This window comes from Halictus rubicundus, chromosome 6 (genome assembly GCF_050948215.1).
Source record: "Halictus rubicundus isolate RS-2024b chromosome 6, iyHalRubi1_principal, whole genome shotgun sequence".
Taxonomy (NCBI): domain Eukaryota; kingdom Metazoa; phylum Arthropoda; class Insecta; order Hymenoptera; family Halictidae; genus Halictus; species Halictus rubicundus.
In genome coordinates, this window is record NC_135154.1 from 14,614,785 (window position 1) to 14,640,381 (window position 25,597).

General features: G+C 43.5%; 1 protein-coding gene and 1 long non-coding RNA gene across 2 annotated transcripts in view; both read right to left on the minus strand.

The window, feature by feature from the left end:
* The window catches only part of LOC143354718 (uncharacterized), a 575,799-nt gene extending 556,166 nt beyond the window's left edge, over positions 1-19,633 (minus strand). Inside the window, exon 1 of the mRNA XM_076788975.1 lies at positions 19,538-19,633. The gene's annotated coding sequence lies outside the window, so the exon portion shown is untranslated. The remainder of the gene's footprint in view (positions 1-19,537) is intronic.
* The window catches only part of LOC143354721 (uncharacterized), a 597,645-nt gene that overhangs the window by 568,723 nt on the left and 3,325 nt on the right, over positions 1-25,597 (minus strand). The window lies entirely within an intron of this gene.

Genomic DNA, 25,597 nt, shown 5'->3' on the forward strand with positions numbered 1-25,597 from the left:
TTGCTGATACACTCCTCGCCAGTATATTACTCCGTGCTATTACTGTACCACCAATAATACTCTGGTCAATGTAACCCGGTTCGTTAAGGTTACATTCAGTGCTGGACTTGGTTAAAAGGCTGCTAAAATCATCCAGGTTACGAAAAAATATATATATATATGTTCTTTTTATTTCTTCGACTTTCTTCGTTAATGATACATTGAAGTAAATGATGAAGATAATTCTCGAGATCTTTTCGAAAGACTGAATTGATTTTCTGTTACGTTTACCGTGCCTACTGGGAACTATTCGTTAGGCTGTCCATAAGTCGAATAAGCCCGCGACGTGAAAACAGTATAAACCTAAGGGTGCAATCTGTCTATGTCTCCAACATCGACAGGCCATCATTGAGCTGTACCACTTCTTTGAGAGTTATAAAGGATGCTTTAGCAGAAACATGCGGGAAACGTCGGTTTTAAGAAAGAGCAACTGTTCCCAGTCATTCCGGTCTGCTCTAGATCCTTATTGTTGGCAGACGTTGATAAATAATCGAGTTTAACCACTAAAGAACAGTATTCCTCGATCACCAAGATCTGGGATATTCCTCGATCGTATTTCCCAGCGAATTACTTCATTCGTAATAACTGAACAGTGGCAATTTTACGCGTTCATGGAAAAACCGAGTAAGCAAAATTTAACAGAGTAGGAAGATTAAAAAAATTTAAGAGTCTCCGTCTCTTCTATTTCGACAGCCTACTCGACCTAAATTCATTTTCACCAATGACATTTTATTCTCGGCGTGGTTTCTCTTAGAGGAGGTTGTATCTTGCAAAGAGCAAATACATATTCAACTTTTGGTTCTCCTAAACAAAGATTCCGTTGGCAGGACAAAGCCGAAGCGGAAGAATGAAGAAAGAAGCTTAAGAACGTTAGTTCTTACGTAATCATGGAGCCCGTCGTCGTCTGATCCCGGGCTTTGAAGTTTCAGCTGCCTCTTTGTCGAGAATTGGTCTTAATGGGTGAATCATTAACGAGGAAGGTAAATGGCGGTCCGTGATATTAAAGTTAGGCAGACATTAAAGGCGACTCGTTTGTCGTTATTCCTATATAAGACGAAAGGAAGAGGGGTCGCGGATAGGAGATGCTCCAAGTTTACCGTTGCGTTGGTGGAGGCCGTTGTTATTACCGTCTCGCGTCGCTGCCGGAACGGGTGAGAAATTGACTGTCTTAATCATTACGTTCCCCGCTGGAAAATGTGTGTCCGGAGACTCTCTCTCGACATTCATCCGCGACAGCGAGGGACCCTCTGATAAACTAAGTTTTTCGTGCCGGCTGCAGCGAACATTTTTGCTCAACTCTTCCGCTTAGTCGACTGTCTTGTCGCTGATGGTACCGAGTTCCTCGATACTTTCAGTTTAGAACCGCCGAGGAAGCAACTAACGACGCGACATCGAAAATGGATTTATTACGTCCGACTAGAACAATACAGTGAGATATTAATTGTTTTCGAACCTGTTTTACTAGACATCCATTCATTCGTAATTTCAGTGACATTACCCACACAAAACTAAACAAACTCGGTGTGTTTTAAGGATAATAGATTTTTTCAAAATTTCATATTACAAAATGTACCTATTACTAGAATTAGAATGTTGTTGCAGAACTTCGAGCAGAACAAGCACAGGACCGATAAGAATTTTTGCACTTTATCTCTGCCGAGCGTTTAGACCGAGGAAAAAGTTGAGGGAAAACTAAAGCAAGATAAAGAACGGGTGAAGCGGCGGGCAAAAGAGCGCGGTGAATCGATAAGAAATCAGGATGCGGGCGCTCAACCCGAATATTTCTGCGTTTGCATGCACTCTTCGCAGACTGTGTGTGAGATTTCTATTCGGCTCCTGTTCACTGTAATCGGTGCGAGCAATTTTTCCATAAAAATCCGCAGTCTAATAATGCATTAGTTCGTTTGATTTTCGCGCGGCTTCTCTGAAACTTGTCGATTCGACGAAGTCATCTGAGCATTATTTATAAAATCAGCGAGGTCACTGGAGAAAATTTTCGAAAGACTTTTGCGAGGTACGCAGGTTCTGTAGCGGAATTAAGAAAGCGAAACTATCGAGGAATGGAAGTAGTGGAACGAGCACGACGAGGCGTGCATAACAATGTGTCGGGTATTAGAATCTCATTGAACAGAATAGCCACTCAACGAGTCTCTGTGCCATTCGCATGGGCGACGTGTCGGGTTACTTGCGTACCAATCGAATCATGCACTGGTAACGCTTCCGGTTTACGGGTAACTTTGATGTCAGATCCTGGCAGTAAATGCGAGCATAATACTGACGGCAACGGGGTGAAACCAGAAATAGATCTCATCGATACCTTTGTTACGATTAGGCGCGCCATTGTATCGCAATTTGATATGGTGTGCCATTCACCAGCGTGCTAGTCCCTTTGCCTCTCTCGCTGTCTAAATTAGCATCGATCACGCCCAAGACATTTCAATTAAAACACAGATACATCTACGCAACGTTGATCTCCAGCCGGCCAATTTTATATCGGGATCTAATGGTCGCGATCAAAGCGAATAATTTCCTCAACAATCATGCGCGTCCTCCGCACAACGAGCCACAATCTCCCGCGAGAGCTGTGTCACCGACAATTAGGTCATTTCTTGCTGCGCAAACCCACACCGCCCTTTGATTATTACACGTGAGTAATCCCGACCGATACACGCTAATCCTTCCATCATGGCCCGTAACTATCGCGCCTACGGTTCCGTCAACCATTTAGGATTAAAAAGAGAGACAATCATCAGCTGCAGCAAAATTTACTACATTCTTTCCAGGCAATTTTCGTATGTATTCTCGTCGAAATTTTCGAACGTTTGTGAGCTGAAATCGAAGGTGAGAGAGAGAGAGACTGTGTAATAGGGCAATTTAGGTTTAACACTAGTTTTGCGGGACCCGTCAAAATGGCGGATTCTAATATTTTTAATTTACGAATATTGAGAATGTAAAGATGCATCCATGAGGAATTATTTAACAAATTGATTTCCTTGGATATATATTATTAAAAAGGTGGCCACAAATTTTGATAGATACAGTCATGTTATTTTTGTAAAGTAATGTAAAATACTCATTTTTAGTGCTCCGTAAACCTAGTGTTAAACAGAATTATGACGATTAATGGGAGAAAATTGATTCTATTTTGAGGGGACTCTTCAGTCGATTTTAGAATATATTCCCGTAGCAATTTTTCAAGATTTTATAAACACGGAAACGTATAGTCAAGTGCAACAGGTACAAGTAAAATTAACTACCGATCAATTTGATACTACAAAAGCTGTTTGGATTCGAATTATGGAAATTTCTAACGCCTCCTCAGAATCGCCATTCGAGCGCAGGAACTTAATTAGCCCGTAACAGTTAGGGGCTCGCGTAGCGCATGCAGGCAATTGTTCCGCTTTCAAATCAATATAATTCACTCTTATTTTACTTTTTTAAAATAAAAAGCTATTATTTACACTTCATTGATTGTCGCGGATCGCCTAACGGATTGGTCAATCTAAAATGGCGCACGCATCATTTTTTAACTAAGAATGTCAGAACTCGGGGCCTACGAAACAACCAAAGAAAAGAAAAAATGGTTGACCCCCATATCCGAGAACCAACCACTTCACTGTGGAAGTCAGGTGGAGTACACGCGGCTGCGGGCAAGCGTGCGCGGCCGCCGCACGAAGAAAGATTCCCGTAATCCGCACACGTCCAGAACTCGTAAGCGTTCGGAACAAGTCGTCCAATTTTTCGGTACGGTCAAGTTTGCGCGGACTCCAATTCCTCGTTACGCGCCCCTACCCCGAAGCCGGAGAGCCCGTTCGCCGAGCAGCGGCCCGTATTCGTTTTTCCTCTCTCTGTTCCCGGGCGTTCTTTCGTCGTGCTCCCTCTCCTACGACTTGACCCGTGCACCTACGTTGAATACAGGGCCACCTGCGATCGTTACGGAGCCAGAAAGTTTCGCGGATCGATCCCGTGCGGAAGAAACTCTTCCCACTTTTCTTCTCCTTTTATTCGTCCCACCCCCGCGTCCTTCCGCTCGCCCCCGACCCCCTCGAACCCCATGCTACCCCCGCGAACCCCCTTTTTTTCCTGCGCCGTCACTAGTTTTTCTTCCCTCCCTTTCACCTTCGCCGCTTTCTTCGTCCAGTCCCCCTCCCTTTCGCCCTCTTTTTCTCTTCAGTTTAGGTTCTCCCTCTCTCTCTCTCTCTCTCTCTCTCTCTCTCTCTCTCTCTCTCGCTCTCTCTGTCGTTGGAAGCCGCTATCGCCGACTTTTATCCGCTGCCCGAAAATTCCTCCCTTTTGTTTCTCTCTGTCCTTTGTTTGCACGTTGGCATGCAAAGCTCGCCCCGCGATCCACCGTTTTTATGGGAACGATTCTTATGGAGGAGATTGCGCGAGAGCGCAGACTTGTAATTCTACGTGGGCTTTGTAACGCGCCGCGTGCCGCTCGGTAGGAATGTACGCTCGGTGTTACGGGAATCGGAGATATCGATTCCCCGTGGAAAACAGAGTCGAAAGTGTACAATGCGATTTTTTGATACGAGGCTTCGTTCAAGAGATAAATGACTTTGAGCGCTTATCGAGCGGGCGGACACTTATCGAACCCGCGGCACAATGCCCGACAGTGTCTATCTTTTTTACTGTAGGCGAACCTTTAATGCTCGGACAGGCGGATGACGGAAGCACAAAGGAGGGTGAACATGAAAGATTTGTAAAACTGTTTTCAAAGATACTCGCCGTTGTGTCCATACTTCCTTTCTGTTTATCGTTTAGGCGCGCTGCAATGGTATTCTCTATTCGGTAAACATAAGGGACGTATAAAAATGATATAACCTACACCGTGTTTGTACTCTGGAGATTAGATTCTGCAGTGGAATTTCTGAAACAGGTATTTATCAAGTGGAATCATCATTGCCGTGTTAGTGCATCGATTTTACGTATCAGTGAAATAAGAAACAATTCATTTTGTTGCCGACTTGTTGCCCAGGTAGACCATTCACCAGGTAACTCGTGCAGTCGTTGCATCAAGTTCCATTTTGAAATTTTTCTGTGTCAATATGAAAAAGAAGAATTGCTATTATTTTTCGTTCTACCGTCAATGCAAATTGCTCAATGATTTTCTCCAGGACTTTTACGCGGTGAAGAGTATGGCGAAGGAGATCCGTTTCGCACGGTGGCAAATTCGATCCAATACCTAAAGGCGGAATTATTACAACGGGGGAGGTTCATTGTAATTCATATAGTTGGGAAATACGATCTGGACAACTAATAATAAGAGCAAGGTGTTCGAAGGATACCTCGATACTTCGACGCTCGTTATTCGATCCACTAGAAGTATTAAAGTAAGTTACTGGAAACGGGATACAGCGTGGTGATAGCGTTGTTGTAAACCGATGACTGGCTGGTCAAACCGCAACTCTCTTAAATCACTTTCTTCCTCGAATATTTGATTACATTCATTATACGCCATTACTACCAACTATCAACGCGGTTGCACGGATAAGCGAGAACGGTAGTACTTTTCGAGATCATTGCATATACTCGCACAATATTCATGTTCAAACCAGAAGTAGACCGTTTTGATTAATAAAGACATTGCGATACGCTAATAAAGCGCGATTCATTCGTGACAATGAGCGTAACAATGGGGCCATTTATCGAGTTACCAAAATATCAATAGAATGGATGCAATTATAACGGAATTCGCTGTTAATCCATTGAATACAATAATGTCTTCAGTTCCGAGTTTCATTAAATTCGATAAAGATTAAACGATGCACAAGCTAATGCGTATCGAAGAAGAATCGACGTCCATAAAGTTCCATTGTCTTACCCTCGGTGCAGTCTTTCTGAATAATGAAACCCATGAACGTCGTTATCGTTATTATTTCCTTCTGACTCATTAAACGATTCCAATTTCGTTTTTATTACTTTGCTAAATTGAATTCGGACACATTTCCGTCGAATATGCGCCCGTCGAACACGAGGACGGACGTTAATCCTTAAATACTCCAGGTTATTTTCCATTAAATGAAAATAAGATAATACCTACCTGATCCATATACTCTCGATGAACATTTAAACATTTTATTGTTGCACTAAATTGGCCATTTCTGAGTATTTCATTATTTTCAGGAAAATTTTCTCTGATCACAATTCGAACAGATTCAAAATTCAATCAGAAAATTCCAACTTATCAAAATGATTACATAAAGAAAGAACATTTTATTTGACTCCTGTACCTCGCAATCTGATGCAAATTTTTACGGTTTTGTCTTCAGAACATTGCATATGTAATTGCAGGATTATCTGGAATGACTAATATTCAGGGTCTCGAAGCTTCCAAGGGTTGCCACTTTATGAAAAAGAAATCAAATAAAAAACGTTTACAAGCTATCAAACTTGACAAATTGACTTTCAGCCACGAAAAGCCGCGCCGTGGTAAAACGTTTTTCCAAAAGGGATTAAAGACGAAGACTTCGGCTTAATTCGGTCGACTAGACGCGTCCGTAGGAGCCGAGCAAATATTTTTGCAGCCGGTCTGTCGAATAGGCGGAGCGTTGCAGCGTATTTTCGTATTTATACGACAACGACAGTGTTGCTGGGGCGAATCGTTGTCGGCGAACGTCGCGGCGCCGGCCAAATATTTTCGGAGCGACTACAGACAATTGTTCGGGGCGTTTACCGGGGCGAACAAATCACGCGAAGATTCGCCGTCGGCGTGGCCCGGGTGACGTTAATCCGGATATCTCGGATACATACTTCGGTACAAGTGGAATAGCAGCGGAAGACAGCGGCTTAAACCGTAAGCTCGAGAGATCGACTGGGTTCTCTCGGCGTGTTCGCGGAGACGAGACCTCTGCCTCTCTCTCTCTTTCTCTCTCTCTCTCTCTCTCTCTCTCTCTCTCTCTCTCTATTCCTCTCTCAACCCACCCACGGATTCTACTGGCAGACCGAGTGTCAAATGATCGGAAACTCTAATCAGGAACCGAGCAATCAATTATCGTAATGCGCATCGGCAAAGCGTTTAAGCGAGGCGAGGCTTAGTGCGTGCAATCGGCGCCGCTGAAAACCGGCGGAGAAATTCCGACCGATTCCGAGAGGAATCTTCGCAAAGCCGTCTAGAAACTCGTCGATCCTATCCGCGAGTTCGCGCGAACGTGAAATTGACAGCAACAATCGACCACTCGTGACGAACATTTTCGACGGTATTCAATGACGCACTTTATAGTTGCGAGACAGACTATTTAAGCCTCAATTGTAAATTGATCTGTGATAATTTTGTTGTTTAACCGTCTACGACTGGGTCTCGAGCGACCCGTACTCGGAGGCTCAACGAAGACACAGTTTTCATTTTGCATAAAGATCCGCAGACCACAATGAACTTCGTATACTTCGAATGTCACGAAGCTGAAGATGAATACCGACTGAAACGTGTCGTCGACTTGCAAAGACGTCGTAGCAACCGGCAAACGAGACTACCAACGAGGGTTTACCGCAGTGGCCACCGTCATCAACAACCGTTCATTGCGATAACATAAATAGAGTCTGTCTGGCGGCCAGACGGAGGCGAGGGGACGAGACACGGTGGAAGTAACCAAGTCGGGAGAAGAGACGGAAAACAAAGGCCAGTGCAGGAGAGCCCGAAGAAGTGGTCGCCGCGGAGTCCAAAGAAAGTGAATCCCGTCTAAGCCAACCCGCTTTCTCCTCGTTTGCTTCCCCCGCGCTGGTCCTTGACTGGTGCGGTCAGAGACTTTTCTCCTTCCGTTGATCAGACTACCTCTCGCTGTCTTTCTCTCTCTCTCTCTCTCTCTCTCTTTCTCTCTGTTTAGCCTTTTTCTTCGATTTTGCGAGCCGCGCTTTTCGTGAGCCGCCACCACCTTAGCGGAGAAGAAGGAGGCGACCGTACTTTGTCCGGTTACGAAGCGGGCCATTCTCTCCTTTTTCCCCCCGGCCTTTCACCCACCCACGTTCATGTTAGAGCCTTTTACCACGTGGCCCAGCCCCTCACGCACCCTTCTTCTTCTTCGTCGAGCAAGCCGCGCGAGGACCCCGAGCCCACCGATAGACGAGTCGACATACATGGCCGCACGGAACCAGGATTATGGAAGTTTTCTCAGGCAAGGTAAAGTTGTCGGGGGCTGGAGGGAGGGGCGGGGGTAGACGAAGCTTAAAGTCCCACCCTCGACTTTCTTTTCCGCCGGTCCCCTTTCTCCGGATGTCGCGGAGAAAAGGAGAGAAAGAGGCCAAGACTCTGGAACCCGCCGAGCCGAGGCAAGCTTCGACTGCACGAATCCATTATTCCCTTTAGATTTTAGCTCCTCCCGGCCGAATACGACCTGCACACGAACCACCGCATATAATACACTCCGGCGACAATACCGTAAGACACTATACAGGGTGGCTCGCCTAACGCACCCCTAATAACTTCATCGTTTCTGCTGACGCGGGAAGGCATACCAGAAGCTTGAGGAGAAACTTGTCGGATTTCGAGGGGTTCGTAGGTCTGTGTGCTCGAGACCACGTCAAGGTCAAATTATTGCCGTTTAAGGACTAAATAAATCGTTACACGAGGCTGTCCTATCGAATATAGGATATACGTTTACCGAAGGTAGAAGTTGAAGGGCAATAAATGACCTTGAATGACCCTGGAACACCAACTTATTTACGGAACGGGCGAAAAGCCTGACAATAAACGTAGCTTCGGACGAGTCGCCTTAGACTGAACAAGTAGTCACGTGACACGCGATGAAGAATTTCTTCAGGTTTCATGTCGACGGACTGTTCAGAGAGCAACTCGAATCGAACGGGCGTCGACTCGGAAGAGTCTCGGCAAAAGCGTCTCTAAATTCTTCGATCCAGACGACGACGACGACGACGACGACGACGACCGTGCTCGATGTTCCAGGCTACGTAACCTGCGCCGACGGGAAACGGCGAGGCATTATGGAAGTTTCCTTGCTGCTGACGTAAAGCCCAGAGTCCCACAACCCCGTGCCACCCCCGCAACAGCCGCGAAAGAGAAAGCTCCGCTGGCTGAAACTACACAGATTCATTATTCTCTTTGGATTTTTGCTCTTTTCGCGGGCTGCGTTCTATTTACGGAGACGAGTCCAACAATGCGGTCGTTACGCGTCAGCCGGGGAACACGGGACCCAGCCTTGGCCCCTCTCTCTCTCACTCTTTCTCTCTGTCCCTCACTGCACACTTTGGCGCGGCGAGTAATTAGCTGGAAATTGTAACGCAGCACCGAGCGGAATTATCGTAAAATTCAGATCCTAATTGCCCGGTTAAATTGGTATGCACTGTCAGCCTGACAAAAACCTCGCGTTCTATGCCGCGTAGAATCAGCTTTTTGGACGAGAGCTCATCCGGCTGTGCCTGGTAACCCCGTAATAGTCGAGCAAGATTCTACGCTCGAAAGTACGTGGACAATCGTAATTTTTCTTGTACACACTAATGGTTCTAGACCATACAAGAAGAACACCTTACTCCTAATATTGCGCAAGCATCATTCTTCCATTTTTTTTTTCTGATGACAGAAGCATTTCGCGAAGGTGCTCGAAAAAAAAGAGGATAATTTCGCGGAATTGAAAAGTTTCGAAAAATTCGCTCGTCCCGAAGCCACGTTACGAAAGATACGGACGTTTTGCAGGGACGCAAAGATGAAGAAGCAACGAGAGACTATGAAGATAGGAGGACTGGAGGTACTGAAACGTTTCCCGACGAAGCCCGGATGTTATTGACCAGCCGAGAAGTATGCGAACGATCGCAGTTGTCGGCACGTTGTTCCCGATATTGAGGACACTGTCGGATATGGTATGGGATACAGATGTCTATCGAAGGGGCGAAAAAGAAACGAAAAGGGGCGAGGAGAAATGGTTTCGATGGATAGGGTTGCTGGCATGTTACCGCCCTCGGTCTCCTTACCGCCAACCCCCGGGGGTGGCTGAAAGAAACACCGGCAAAGAATGCAGGGGCTATAATTTTCCCAAACAATAACAGTTCGCGCCGGCGACATCCGTATACGGGGGCATTTTTTCATAGGAGAGTGATATTTCCTTTATCACGGGCGCGCACCTTTTCTCCCCCCGCGATAAAGATGTCCGTTTCGATGAATACGGAGATCGTGGACGCTCTATGAATTTATTTCGGCGAGACTGCCCCTTGGACAAATTCCAGACAGAATACAAATTACGTTCGAAAGCGATATTTTTATTTAGCCGGAAGATTAGTGCATCAATCTGGAGAACGTAGATTACGATGTTTCTTTATTTGAAATTGGTTTGGAACGAGAATAGCTGGAACTGTACTGTGATTAGAAAATGCATACGCTCCTCAGTCTAATAACCACCAATGTTTTATCTGTTTTCGACTAAGGAGAGTGTGAAGCACTTTACGACGTAGATGTAGAAGAAGCTAGTAACAGGAGCATCGCAACAATCTAAGAAAGCGTGTAACGAGCCGTTGTAAATTTCGAGCAGACGAAACCGGTGGCAACGGGGAAATAGAACGGTTTAAAATGAAGAATAGATGAAAAAGAAGAGGCGGCGCGCGGATAACGGGAAAAACCGGGATGCGAAGGAAGGAGAAAATTGTATACTTTTTAGGTTAATCGTAGCTCGGTAAACGAGCCATCGAGGCGCTTCTCGCTTATAAAAAAAGCCCTCCATCTTCTCCCTCCAACCGCTTCGTCATACTGTCTTATCCTGAGGGATTAATTTCTCGAGGTTTATGTACGTCGGTGCTGGTGGGACGGCGCCAGGTAAATCCTTCACCCTGAAACGTATTTCCAGCAGGAAAATACGACCTGGAAAAATCAGACAGGCCTTCCTCCTCATCGTCCGCTTCCCCGTTCTCATTTTAAGTCGTCATCCGGTGTCTCTGTCACGGGGAAGTCGGGGAAGATTATAGCTGGCAATACTAAATTTGCAAAACATTGTTTTGAAATTGTGTATGAATTTGTTGTTATTGGGACAACGATTGTTTTCGTCGAATAACATTTTGCTTGAACGATTGCCTTTTATTCTAGCCTGCTCGGACCATTTACTCGAACGAGAAGGAAGTCGATGTCTGTATGAAATTCCGAGGGAACAGCTTCTAACACTTTAATTGGCACGGCCTGTAGAGAGTAGCACATTCGGTTACAGTGTGCTCGACGGCACGGAAACGAGTCAGTATTAATTATTAAGCAACGGGTTAAACGTCCCGGGGTCTGAAAGGCGAGAAATATGTTGGATATCTATCAAAGGGCTCGGGCGAGGCTGGCCGTCTGCCAATTCGGCGTTCACGCGAAATTAGATAACCGTCCGATACCGAGAAATGTCGTTTTCCATTCGTTCGTGCGATTCTCGCGCGCCTAACCTCGGCGATGCTTACTTTCGTATTTCCGAGCGATTTCGCCAGATCGAACGAACTAGTTGCCCGGTATAAATTTCAGTTGCTTTTGCTGCGAAGAGGGCTGGCCGGCTGCGCGCGGGGGTGGCTCTGTGTTTTGTCTGCGGCTGCAGGGGCCAGTGGGGCGCGGAGGACGATTGTTATTAATTCCGTCTCCGGGGTGCCACTAATATTCATTTGGCCGACGGGCCGGGGTAGCGTGGGTGGAGGCAAGTGTGTCGGTGCCAGTCGAGCTTCTGGAAAACGAAGGATCCACCTTCACCGAATAACTCAATATCGACGCGCGACGCTCCCTTAGGACCGGACCTGCGGCCGTTTTATCCCGCGTATTTGCCTATTTTTTCGCCTTGACACGTTCGCTCTACACCTCAGTTTTTGCCGTTACCATCGCCGGTTATTAACTCGCGAAATTGACTGGTCCAAGGAATTTATGGCATGGAAACTGCGACTCCCTTCCCGTTGTTTCTCTCGCTTCCCCGTTGCCAGGTATCATTCACTTTGGTACAGGAAGGGGTGGTAACGTGGTCCCCCAGTTTCATATTTCTTCTTGAAGTCTGATTAAATTCATTACAATATCCGCTTAACACTTCGACTGCCGAACTAAAAACCTCAAAAATTCCATAGAATCAAAGTCAGTTATCGAAGTCAGTCAGTCCCTTAAAAACATGAGTGGGGTCTGCAAAGGACCCCAGTGTTGGATTTTGTGTTAACATTTTCAGCCGCGCACATTTGTGAACTGAGAGTTCAACTATTTGCTTCTGTCAATATTCAGGTTATGTTTAATGTGTTTACAGAAATAGATTGTTGCTGTAATCAAAGTTAGCAAGGAATTAGGTAAGTGGGGTCCTCAATGGACCCCATGTACGCATTCATGTTCCTAATATTTAGTTTACCTATGCACTTAAGGGTTAATGAAATAAAAATTGAAAAAAGTTAAATATATGATATCGAGTAGCCCTCCAACTTTCTTGCATTTTACAGATTCTAACCAAATTCGGTACAATGGATACAGTAACATAAAAATTCATTTTAAAACCTGGACAAATAATTCCGTCACCCTTGTATGGGTGACATGGCAGTCAACGTGTTAAAATGTAGGTAAATCAATAAGGTCCGGGTTAAGCCACAAGCTATTGAAATTAAGGACTAATCAAAAGATCAATGTTGATCTCGAAGGGATTAGTTCAAAAATGTCGTCCAAAGAGGTTAAAGTTTGATTTCGTTTTTTTTTTTACAATTTATTTCCGAATTCCGGAGTATTTGCAAATGTCATTGTGCGCGTGCACTGCCGCTATTCTCCATGGTTCATGTAACCGGTGAAACGGCGAGCGTCTGCAAGCACGGAAATAATGTTTTACGACCCGGTACTGGCACCAGCGGAGAATTTTCAACCGATCTGGATGCATGTGCTAAAAAGCAAAACAATGCTACTTTAATAATCGAACAGGAATAAAACGAGGAGGATACAAATACAACGGTATCCCGAAGGTTGTCGAGGTGGGGGGGGCTTACGGAAAAAGCAGTAAGTTTGCTGCATAAAAATTTTACGAGCTACGACACCCCTTTGTTACATCTGCTCCTGCTCCACTTCTTCTTATTTCCGGACTTGCGTGCTCCGATGTGTATAGCGTCTCGATAAAATAGACTCTAAGTTATGAACACCGGCGACGATTCTGTTTTCCCTCCGTTCAACTAATTGCTTCGTCTTCGTGGAAAAATTAAAGGGACATTTGACGCGCTTGGGCTCTTATCCCGTTGTTAAGAAGAAATTGTGGTTCTAGAAAGAAACTGATCAAAATATGGGGAATTAAAATTTCACGCTAATTCCAGTACTCGCACAATGATTTTTAATGTTCGAGATCAATTTCTTTTTGGAAAAAAATTCACGAAAGTGTATCTTTCGGTTGTTTTATTTTCCGCACGCCCATCGAGCCGTTTTTCACATTCGTCATGAAATATTGTACAAAAGCCACCGTATCGGTTGCGTTTTGGTCACCATTCACGTATTTAGCAGCAAACGCGTGTTTATCTGAGCCAGCCGCGCGGGGGGATTTTTATTATTATAATGCGTGTTCACTATTAATAACGTTATTAGATTGCCGAACTATCGCCGCTCGTAAATAAAGTTACCGGCGCAAATGTTTGCCCACTTAGCGATCGATACCAGCGTTTTGACATCGATAAATAATGTCGATATTCGAGGCGGAAAGTTCAAAAGCGTCCCAGAATGTACACGGAATATTAAAAAGCAAACAAGCTCGCATCGAAGGAAACCAATATGTTATGAATACAGTTTCGAGAATATTTCAAAGTAAATATTCGGCGAACACGATGTATGAGAGCGGCCGCAACGATGACATTCGAAAAATTATATTTTGGCTCGCGCAGGTGTGTGGAACGATCGCAACTCCCTCCCGATTTTTCACGGTGCGTTTGTGCGCGATACGAGATCGATTAATTAATTAGTCGACGACGAATGGACAAAGAATCTGATTTACACTGTTGACACGGCGCTGTTATTAAATTCAGTTTAATTATAGAAATCTGCAAATGGACGCCGCCTATTCACATTTAACTGTTGAAATGTGTACAATGCACTCCGAATTACGCATAATTATACGTAAAATATACGTGGCCGAAAATTATGGCCGAATCCGGTCATCCCAAATTGGCCTGACTTCAATCCGGTCGATTCTACTCTGACTTCAATCTGGAATATTTGGGTATTGCAACTTCCGAATTGATGATCACCAAACTGCGGGTTTCATGCATTCATATGCATTTGCACGGATTAACAGAATTTAGAAGCTTCGGTGTATCAGCCCCAGCTTATAAGTATTATTAAAAGACGAAAGAAATGTCCGTTTGTCCAGCACATTCTGACTGGACATTACATAATGTTGATCGACATTGAAGTGAACTCCATTTAAAGGTAAAATTAGATATCCAAATAAAAGCTACATATAAGATCTTAAAGGTCGGCTTCGTACCTTAAAATGGTATATAATAGGCTATAATACAATAGTACCTCTTGATAAAAATGCTTCGTAACATTTGTATTCTAAAATCGGACATTTCGTATGCAGCAACCTGATAGATAACGAATGCGAATGCGCGAGGCAATAGAAATGGCCACGTACGGGGGACATACAATCAGGCCTGGACACTAGCTGGGAGCACAGTGCGCCTGCCGGTAGCGCACAGCTGCTTTTGTATCAGAAGCAGAGTGAATGATCTGAGAATAATGAGGGAGTCAGAGAGGAGAAAATGAGAGTCGGTCGAAAAGGTGAGCGCCGGCTGGCGTCTTCCGCTTTCAAATCCATCGAGTCATTATCGCACTTGGACGATCGATGCTTCGATCCGCCGCTCTGTGCCCTACTTTTTCGCGTGGCTGCCCGTTGCTTTCGCAGATTACTCAGGTTATTGCAGGAAAGCATCGGGAGCATCGGGTCGTGTATTCATTCCGCGGGGGCCGGTAAACCTTTTAGGTACACGCGCGCGGCAAACACACACACACACACACAGAGTCGCGCGCGCGAGAGGCAAAAATCGCCTCGGCGGCGGCGCGCGGAAATTGAAAATGGAAATATCTTACAGCTGATGAAAAATCTATTCGCCGCAACGCTGATCCACGTTCATCCGGCGAAGCTGCTATTACGGCCTTACATCGAAAATGAAGTGTCACGGCACCGGAGACCCACGCCATTGAATCCGACCGAACCGAGAATGACACGCTGATTTACCAGGAAATATTACTGCACTTCAGGAAACTTTACTAGCTGTGCACTTAGAAACTCGCGTGTACCGCAACGTTCTGATTGTGGGAACGATTCGTGTCATCAAACTTCGAGTCTTCCGCAGGCCATCATAGAGTTATCACTCGTTGGTCAATGCGAAATTTATGTTAAGAACACTATAATTTGCGAGGAAATATTGAGGGACTTATTTTGTGTTTTGTGACTCGTGCCGTCCGCGACCATAGAAACGCTGGTTGCTCTTTTTTTACAATCGTGGCAAATTCGTATTCCCAGTGACTAGATGTTCGCGCTAACATGGATACACATGATCAATTTATGTCGCTATATACACGAAAACTGCCGGACATGCCATGTATGTCCTGTAAAAACACTATTCTTTGACGTCTTGTGACTAGGCGTCGAACGTAGAGAAGAATGGTAAACAATGATAAAACTTGTTTGTTTCTAAAGATTTTTCAATGAAATTTTTTCGGCATATTCGTGACACTTTCCTGGTTAAAATGATACGAAACACGATACAATTTGGATCATATTTATTTGTTTAATCCACGATATAGTGGAGCCTCGATTATCCGAACCGCCGATATCTGAATTCTATAGTTTGGATTTTTTTACGAATATCGTGCATATCTCTTTCAACTAACAACTAACATTTTTGTAACAAAGACTGATATCGCTGTTTATTGCGAAAATATAAATTACTATCGAACGAGATTTCTTCGATCAAACTTGCCCGAGATATCGCGCTCTGGCATGCTGTGTGTAACCGGTTCCAATTAATTTGAGCGATAATAACCGTATCTAGTAGCAGTGTAATATATTCGAGCGATTTTTGCCGATTTTCTGGTTCGATGCACTCGCAACTGGACTTCAAGGTGATTAAATGACCACTTTATTTTCCAGACCAAACAACGCAACCCGATTTTTTCATTGAGATTTCTTTGGATCGTTTGATCTACGTATACCGGTTACAGAATGGAGCAGAAATTCGTCGAGAAGGTGGCTCCTAGACGAACCTGCGTTTTGCAAATTCTAGTTTAACGCACTATTAAATTCGACCGTATCAATGATGGGGTAACTTTGTCAAACAAAAAGCTAGGACGAGACTCTCACGAAAAACGATACACCGTTGCGGCATCACTCCGGAATGCAATTATCCCGCTTACGACCGTGCTGAAATAAGAATAGATCGTGGCCAAAATGTTCGTGGCAAGCGCGGAATTAAAAGAATTTAGGTGAGACCGTTTTGCGAGATAAGTGTGCCTCGCGTTTCGGAAAATCGCAATTGAATTAAAGGAGTTCCAGGGTCATAGAACGAAAATTAGAGGACATTAAACAAGGCGCGCATCGCGTAGAAATTACAGATGACTTTGGCTAATTGCCTTAACTGTGGAGAGACAGACTGTTTTATGGCCTATCAAATGTTAGAATAGAGACTCTTAAAATTTCTGGACGAACTTGTTACGATACTTTCAGCTATATAGTTCAAGGTTGCGAGACTTTATGTTCGAAAGTGTGGTGGCTGCTGAAAATGTTTTCAATAGTTGCGGTAATTTCAACTTCCTGCTACCCTAATTTACATTCTCTTTAACTCGCAATTCTTTTGATCTATTAGTTACGTACCTATGTGTAACACATTGTGGCAGTAATTAACACATTCTTTCTCCAAGTTGTATGAATTGTAAATTGATTGTAATTGGTGTGTTTAATGAGGAGAAGAAGGGAAAGAAATTCCAAAGGATTTTGGGTGGGCATTACGGGAAATCATGGGTCAACGGTGAAGCGAGAAAAGAGAATCTAGAGAACAAGCCATTCCATCAACACCAGCTGATATATAAAGGTGCGAAACTCAAATTAAATATCTCATAATGCCGCGCTCACGTGCGCCAGTATTGGTAGGATGGTCTGTACGTGTATTTGGCGGCACTCAAGTCTGCTGGCTGCCAGCCAAACTTCGCAGACACGCCAGATTTGATGCCTAAAAAGGATCGTAAATTTATCTCATCGTGCGTTCGTCCCACATTTCGCTCCAAGTTCGCGAAATAAATAGAATTTTCAAGGCTTATGGCGTCCCGTGAAAGCCCTATAAATCCCGCTACCGCGACGCCATCTTCGTTAAGGCGAATTCGTGCGGATTTTCCGCGTGCGTCCCCCGTTCACCGGAGGACAGATAGAAGTCTGCGCATCCGCCCGCGCGAACAAATATTCATCGCGTCGAGATATATTCATGCATAAAAAAAGAAGTAAGTATCGGCCATTTTTTACGGGGGGAACGACATTAATCGCACCCCAAGGCGACCACTTCCCGTTGTTATTACGCCCCTGAGAAATTTACTATTCGAGAGCGATAGCACGAAGTGCAACGTTTTATTATGATTTACGACGGTCACCCGTTAAACTGGTCCAGTATACTTGAAATATCGCGGACACGTGCGTGAACATTGCGCCAATCGACAGCAGTTATAATGAACTGCGTAATCAATGGAAAACTGCTACTGATTTAAGACTCGGAACATACAGAGATCCGCGAAACGACGAACCTTTCAACATTTGAACATTCGAACCTTCGACATTTTCAATCCTTCAAACCTTTGAACTTTTAAATCCTTGGAACCTTGAATTTTCGAAAGTTTAAACTATTAAATTTGAATGAATTTCTGAATCTCCGATACTCCAATTTTGAGATTTTTTTGTGGAGTTTGCGAGTTCCTACATCTTTTGAACCTTTGAATCTTTGAACGTTTGTATCTTCCCACTCCTAAATAGTTCAACCTTCGAAAATTTGAATGATGGAATGTTTAAATATTTGGAAGTTTGAATATTTGAATGTTTGAAAATTGAAATGTTTGAAAGCTTGAACGCTTGAATGTTCGTCTCTTTGAACTTTCGAATCGTCGAGCGTTTGACCATGTGAACGTCTAAACTCCCGATTACCAGCCTCCTAATTAAGAATCTACTTCCCAAAAGGAAGCACAGCGGCTGCCAGCAAAGTTTGAAATTATTCAGTGAATTTTTCCGTGTTGACACGCGGCGTTCACTTTCGCTGTACTCGATCAGCCCGGTACGTATTCTACAAATACCCCAAAGGCGCAATAAATATCGAATACATGTGCGGGCTACTTGAACAACCTCGAACAGGCGGCATTGAATTTCAAATGAGGAAAACTGCACGGCGATGCGGCCGACTACGCTCCGAATCCAATTTTCGATTATTTAATACTACGAAAACTCGGTGAATAACCGGGGCACGACCGAGGCAACGACAAGAATAAGAGGGACAGTGGCAACCGTGCACCAGCCGAACAACAATCGCATTGGCAGCTACAAGCCTTTTTGATCGAGTTTACAATTACCCGTCAACCGTCCCACGTTGCGCATTATCGGGGCTTATAACGTATCGCCGCGTATCGGCCGTTAACGCCGCGCCGGAGTACGTTCATTAATAATAGTAAACGTTATTAACGATCGGCCGTGCCGGAAATATCGCCGGTAATCAGCACGCCGCTCGTGTTTTCACGCGAGTCGTACACTTTTTCACGGCAATCGGGAACAGCCGATCGAAAATCTGCACGATATGTCCTCACCGTGCACCATCGTGGTCTGCAAAGCGACTTTTTGCGGCCCAAAAATTAAAAATACTGTCGCGAACACGTTTTTACAACTAACGTATGGCTTATGCGATTAAAACACAATAATAACGCCTATCTACGTAAAATACATAAAAATCATATCCTACAATTTGTAACTGGGAACAATTTTTAAAAAATTTTTACTCTCAAAAAAATGCCAAACGGTTGTAGAATTTTTACTCTCAAAAAATACCAAATCTATTAAAATATTAGTACCTCTAAAAGTTGAACTTTTTTATGTTTCGCAAGAAAAAGTTGTTTTCCCGATCACGGATGTTTAACCGGTTTTATTTAATCACTCCGCAATCTCGTCCATTAACGCTAGAACTACCGGAAGCTTTTTCTTATTTCTCCATTAACAATTATCGAAACTATACGATCGTTCTCATGAGAAATTTTGGAACGAACTTCTTTATTCGAGAGGCCATTATCATAATAAAATTCGTAGAAAATCTGAATCAATGCAATCTTGTTATTACTGCGAGACAATTTATATATCAACAGATCGTTCTTAGTGCCCGGAGAAAGATTTATGATAGCGACGTCGCATTACGCACGTATCCCCAGAATCTGCCAGTTCGTACTCGACCAACAACGCAATCATTTGAAGTTTGGTTCGTAAACGAGCAAGGTCGCGGGCCGCGTTACTATAAAATTAATTCCGGTAACCGTGAAAGGTGCTTATTTCATCCCGCAAAGTATAACAAAAAAGCAATTTACTGTTGCTCCAATTGCGGCCGTAGTGTTTGCGACGAAAGTCGCGCACGGTTGTGTAATTATTGTATGCAATGAAGAAAATTAGTTTCTTGAAACGACCGGGTGCGGCGAAGTTGGTAAACGTAATGTTGCTGGGCGAATAGCACGACATTTAGATTCGAAAAAGCTCGACGGCGTCGCTGCCGTCTAATTCCGAGGCCGGCGAGCGAACAGAATTCGCAAAAGAGGTCGGACGACCTATTCGGAAAGATCTAAATCAACCTTTCGTGCTTCCACAATGTTGCATTGTGCCACCAAGTATACTCGATAGATTCGGGACACGTGCCAGGGAGACTGCACTTCTGAGATTTGAAATTTCTTCGCAGTTCGCGGCCCCTCTGTTAATCCGTTCTATTTATACAAAGCGTCGAACTATAGCGCGAAAATCGCGTTGCAATTTGTATGTTTGACTGGCCGTTCGGTTTAGTCGCGGGCATTCTCCTGTGAACGCTGAAAAATTTAACAATTTTCATGCAATTTTTCCGAAATGATGGTACGTTTTATGGTATAACTTTTTTTTTATGGGGTAGCTAACCCTTCGTGATACAGAACGATTTTTTACACAGTTTTAACTACTTGTCTCGTGGTTCTATCTCGCCCGCAGTAAATATACGTTTAAGGGAGTATTCTGATGTTCAAGGCCGTTTTCTCACTAATCTTTAGGAATTGTTTTCAGAAAAACTATTGAGCTTGTTGCATTCGGATTTTGCATACATATTTATTGGTATTTGAAGTACATGTGCGATTTTTTCGAAATAAAAATTAGAAAAAGTACATCAGTTATACATCTCTTTGTAGAGCATGTTTCAAACCGAAGTGTGTTGACTAAAAATTAAAAAATTAAAAAAATAGAAAAAAAGGCGACAGATTATAAAATGTTTGGTTCGTGCGTCAACAGGGTACGTTTTGAAGATCCACTAAAAATTTCAAGTCGATCGGTCAACTAGATCTTGAGATATCGTGGCAACTGTTTCTTAAAGATTCAACTACGAATAATATAAAACGAAAGTTGGATTCTTCGAACGCCTATAACTACGTTAATTTGATGAATTCAAGCAAATCCTTTTGCGCGCCTATTCTACAACACTTGTACTAAAAGACGACGCAAAAAACATCGTATCTTTGAAAATGGAAAACCAGAATGCCGTCTTAAATGTAGCGCGAACGAGATGGTTCGCGATATTGCAACAGCGACAAATAATACCTGGCTGTTGTTAATTATAGCGTAGATTGCTCCCCAACCTGGGAACAGACGCCACTCGAACGTGCACCTTCTCGCGAGGACAGCGTGTCGAGAGATTCACGCTCTACCGGTGATAGCGTCGGAGTAATTGCAATTAAAATATGTTTCGTGAAATTGGTTACTCACATACTGCCGACGCGCCCCCGTTCTTACTCCAACGGCTCGGAGTTTTTAACGGCCACCTGTTTTCTTGTTTTCGTTCGCTTTCTGCAGATCGAAAATCGTAATTAGCAGCCCGCTCACGCGATCCGGCCTCTATTTCTCCCTCTCCCTCCCTCCCTCCCTCTCTCTCTCTCTCTCTCTCTCTCTCTCTCTCTCTCTCTCTCTCTCTCTCTTTGTCTTCGTCTAACCGAGGCTCTTCGGCTGCAATTAACAACGCGCCAGTTGATAATTGCAGCGTCTACTATACACGTTACAGGCGTCGATTTAAACGTTCGCCCGGGCAAAAAGCATTTTCGGCGTTTCCCCTCGAACGAACACCGTATAATTGAAATGTAAATTGTTTGACCGGGTCGCCGCGGTATGACCGACGTGCACATAACCAAGTGCATGTTGTCCTTCCGTGGAAATCAAATTTCCGCGACTGTCGGTTGCTTGAATGAAATAAAACCAGAGTACGGTAATTGAGGCGGGTGCCCGTTAAATGCTGCCTCTATCGGGCACCCTTCGGGCTCTGTTAATTGCTGGCAAAGCCCGAACACATGGCGTCATTTTTCTCGACTTATAGAGACTGTACAATTTTAATTTAGCGTCGCAGAGTATTTCAGATAACTGATAGAAATCATGACAATCGAATGGTGCCATTTTTCTAGGCTTACAGACAGCGTCCATTTTTCATTTAGCGTTCGAACATTTTAGAAAATAGAAAACAGATCGAAATCACGCGGAACGATTGTATTTATAACTTTTACTAAGCGTGTACTACAGATGTTGCTTTGAAAATTGGGGATTGTAAATCACACTTGTTCGTTTATCTCTGGTAATTCTCAAAAAAATTGGTTAAATATAAGGACGCTATTTTATACCTCAGAGACAGCGGATTTTGTGCTTTTCTAACCAAAATGGGTAGATGAAACTTGAAACAGTAAAAAGACTAAAAGGATCCAAGAATATCGATGTATTATTTTCATCTAACTGATACAGACAATTTGTATTTTACATAAAAATCTGCAGTCGTGGTACACAGCATATTCAGAGGCTTCACGACGTTCCTGTATCAAATTGTTTTAATGTTTCGCGATGGAGGTGCGTTGCATTTAATAAAACGTTGTAACAGTGAAGATGGCGAACGCGTGAGGCCTTGCAATAGCGCTTTCGAATATTGTTTGCTTATGAAAATAGTTGAGTTTTCAGTATTTGTCCGAAACAATTTCTCTCGCCCGTGGTATCACGCAGCATCCGCAAACTTTGTAATCAATTCTTGTATATGAAACTTCGCCCCGCGAATCGCCGGCAGGAATCAATCGCCGAAGTTCGGCGAACCGCGGAGCGATTTAACACGCAATGAGAGTGCATGAATAAAATTGAGCACGTTTTGTCGAACGCGGCGTCCGCGTCCGTATGTTCGCGCGGCCGGCCAGCGTTCATTGCCGCGCGAACGTTTTATTGCCATCGGTAATTTCTCGTGTCCGAAGGGAAAGCATAAGTTTGCTTGCGCGTACACAAATGCACATGCACGGCACCGTTGCAGTCTCCGGCGATAACAGAATCACTGCCTTCGCAGATACGAGTTTACGTTTTGTAACGGGCCAGGCCCGGCGTAATTAAATTCGAACCGAAGGAAACGATAGCCAGGGACAGAAATTGCGAAACATTTGCGTTTACATTTACATAGGTTTCGCGCAAATATAAACAGACCCGGGCAGATACAATCACGCTCGTTCATGTTCGGCTGTGTATACGTTTTCCTAGGCGATACACGGCTCACGACTCGCCCACAGCAAATTCGATTCGGGCCCCGTATAATCCCTTCGAAAAAAAGGCCGCGGTTCTCGCTGAGGATGTTTATGCATTTAAATATAACGAATCTGAATATTCATAATGCGACACGAGCTACGAAAGTTTCGGCGGAGCCTCGTAAAATGTTCGCTTCCGTTCCAGTACAAGAAACCTCCGGCCGAAGAACGTTCGCTTTGTTTACTTTTTACGAGCTAGTTTCTATCGCGATCACATTTGCATAAATATTAGCGGATAACAGTTCTTTCAGCTACGCCGAATTGTGGTCAGTGGTAAATGTCGCTCCCACCTGCAGTAATAACTATAATTTATGATGATTGGATGGCGCAAATGCCAGCAAAATATCAGTATCGTGAAGATTTAATATTATGCACAAATTCATTCGTGTCCCTTTCTCCAATCAATTTTTTGCTTACTTACAAATAGCGAATTTTTATTCAAGTCTTGAAAATGATCGCCGTCGTTCTCTCTATACATTTACTCTATCCTACAGGTAAACTAACGAATCTGTTAACCAATTCGAATTTAAAACAAAAATACAATTAATGGACTAATCGCAAGAGTCATAATGCGGATTTTATGCACTTATGACGCGAATGGAGGTGCTTGAAACAGTAAAAATATTAAAAGAATTTAGAACTATTGAATTAGAATTTGTATTTTGCTCCAGTTCGTTAAAATAGAAATAGAGAATTTTTATTTTGCTCGGGAGTACTAAATTATTGTATACACTTAACAGCACCATAAAGATACATTACCAAAAACTGATGATATAACTTTAATTCTATATACTAGAATTACTTGCAAAGGGAACAGAATTTTGTTCGGTTCAAAGTGTATGCGAATGTATATTTAAAGAGGTGTATAAAGTACCGAAAGCTGATAAGACCTTATCAGACGCATTAACATATCAGATCCCCCGGCCGTTTACGTTTCGACATGAAAATTACCTAATTACGGAATGCTATACTTTAAGGTGGATACCTTTTAAAAGGCTGAACGACTCGCTGAACGACGTCAACGACGCTCAGCAAATAAATGCTCTGCGTCTGCGTCTAATCGTGCTACTTTACTTGGAACGCGAGATTGGAAGAAATGCAGTCTTCAAACGTTGCACCTGCTACTCTTTCGAGTGGAGATAAATTAGGAATGCACATGTATCAAGAGCTTAAGTGGATCGGGTTCTGGAGGAAGTCTTCTGTAATTTATTAGAGGAGAGTAATCAAACGTGGACAAAGAATAAGAATCTGTTTGATTACGAGAGCACGAACGTTTATCGATTGTATCGGTCAGATGGAGATAAAACGTTAAACAGCCTTCGTTGCTCATTGCTTAATGTACTGGTGCATAAAAACTCGAGAGAATACAGAAATACATTATTATGGAAATGCATTATCGAAGAAACTCGTATTCACAGAATTCTCACATACAAGTTCAAAAATTGTTCAAATTCGTTGATGTTTTTTTATTGAAGAGGAATAAAAAGGCCACTAAATTATAATTACAACTCATGGTTCCCGCATTGTACCAATTATATGTATTGCAAAATACTCTATAAATCTTCCTGTTCTGTTTTAAAAAGCCATTAAGGAGTTTTATTAAGTTTTTATCACAAGCCATAAATATATTGCATAATGCCTTGAACAAAGTAGGGAACACGAAGAAAGATACCGCATCCTAATGAACTGGAATCAGGCTAGACGTACGGTGTATTTTCAAAGTTCACGAGTTTAATTAGACGGCTTCGATCGCGTTACCAATTAGTATAATTAACATTAGGATTACCAAACCGGTCGAAATGACTGGATTCTAATTTTTCCTCTAACAATTACTGAAATTAGACAAATGTTTTCATCCGAAACTTTCGAATGAACTTCTTCATTAAAACACAAATTACACTAAAAATTGTACGAAGTCTGAATAGAACCTTGTCATTATTACAAACTGCGTGGCTATGTAAAAGGAAGCTTTGAAAGTAATAAGACGAACAGATTATCACGTTGTACACGTTAGTGTCATCTAAGAATATTAAATGTCCACATTGGGAAAGAAACTTTTGGAACAACCTGATACATCACTCGCATTCATTACTCGATAGTTCTTAGTGATAAATCAGTGTCTTCGAAATTCGCGCTAGCGGCACCAAGCGAACTATAATCCGCAACCGCGTTTGCCACGAGCAATAATAATGAAAAGTTACGTAACAGAACCAAAAAGCTCGGAAGGAAGAGAAGGGAACGAGGGGAACCGTTAGTGATGAGGGTTCCTGACTGCATACGAGCTACTATAGGTAACACCGACGTGTCGGAAAACCCGGCAAGAGATTGATGAGTCCGTAAGTGAAAGGACCGAACCGGTGAAAAACGAGACACCGCGAGAATTCCTTCCCCCGAGTCTGCCGGACAAGAAGAAAACGCCCTGCCGCACCGAAAAACGTGGGAGAGTAATTAAGCGCCGGGATAATTACCGGCTGCTGATTTCAAGCGCGCCGATATTCCCTTCTCCGAGCCCCGGGATCCGGGGCTCTGCCTCCGTGTTCGCAGTCGATGGTCATTTAAAATAAATTTTCTCCAAGCGAGCATAAAGTTCGTACATCGATCCGAACAACTGGTGGTCTCGGTTTTTATCGTTTCTTACCGATTCAATAATTATGGCTCGCTCGAAAGCTTCTCTGCGACGCGCGAGACTTTGCGTTGGTGAACAGCAAGTATTTGTATAAATAAAACCGAGGTCCACTTTGCTTTTCTCCTTTTTGAAGAGATTTCTTTAATCTCCCCAGCAAGTGGAAGATCGAGGAATTTTTCTTAAGATGCTTTTTACCATCT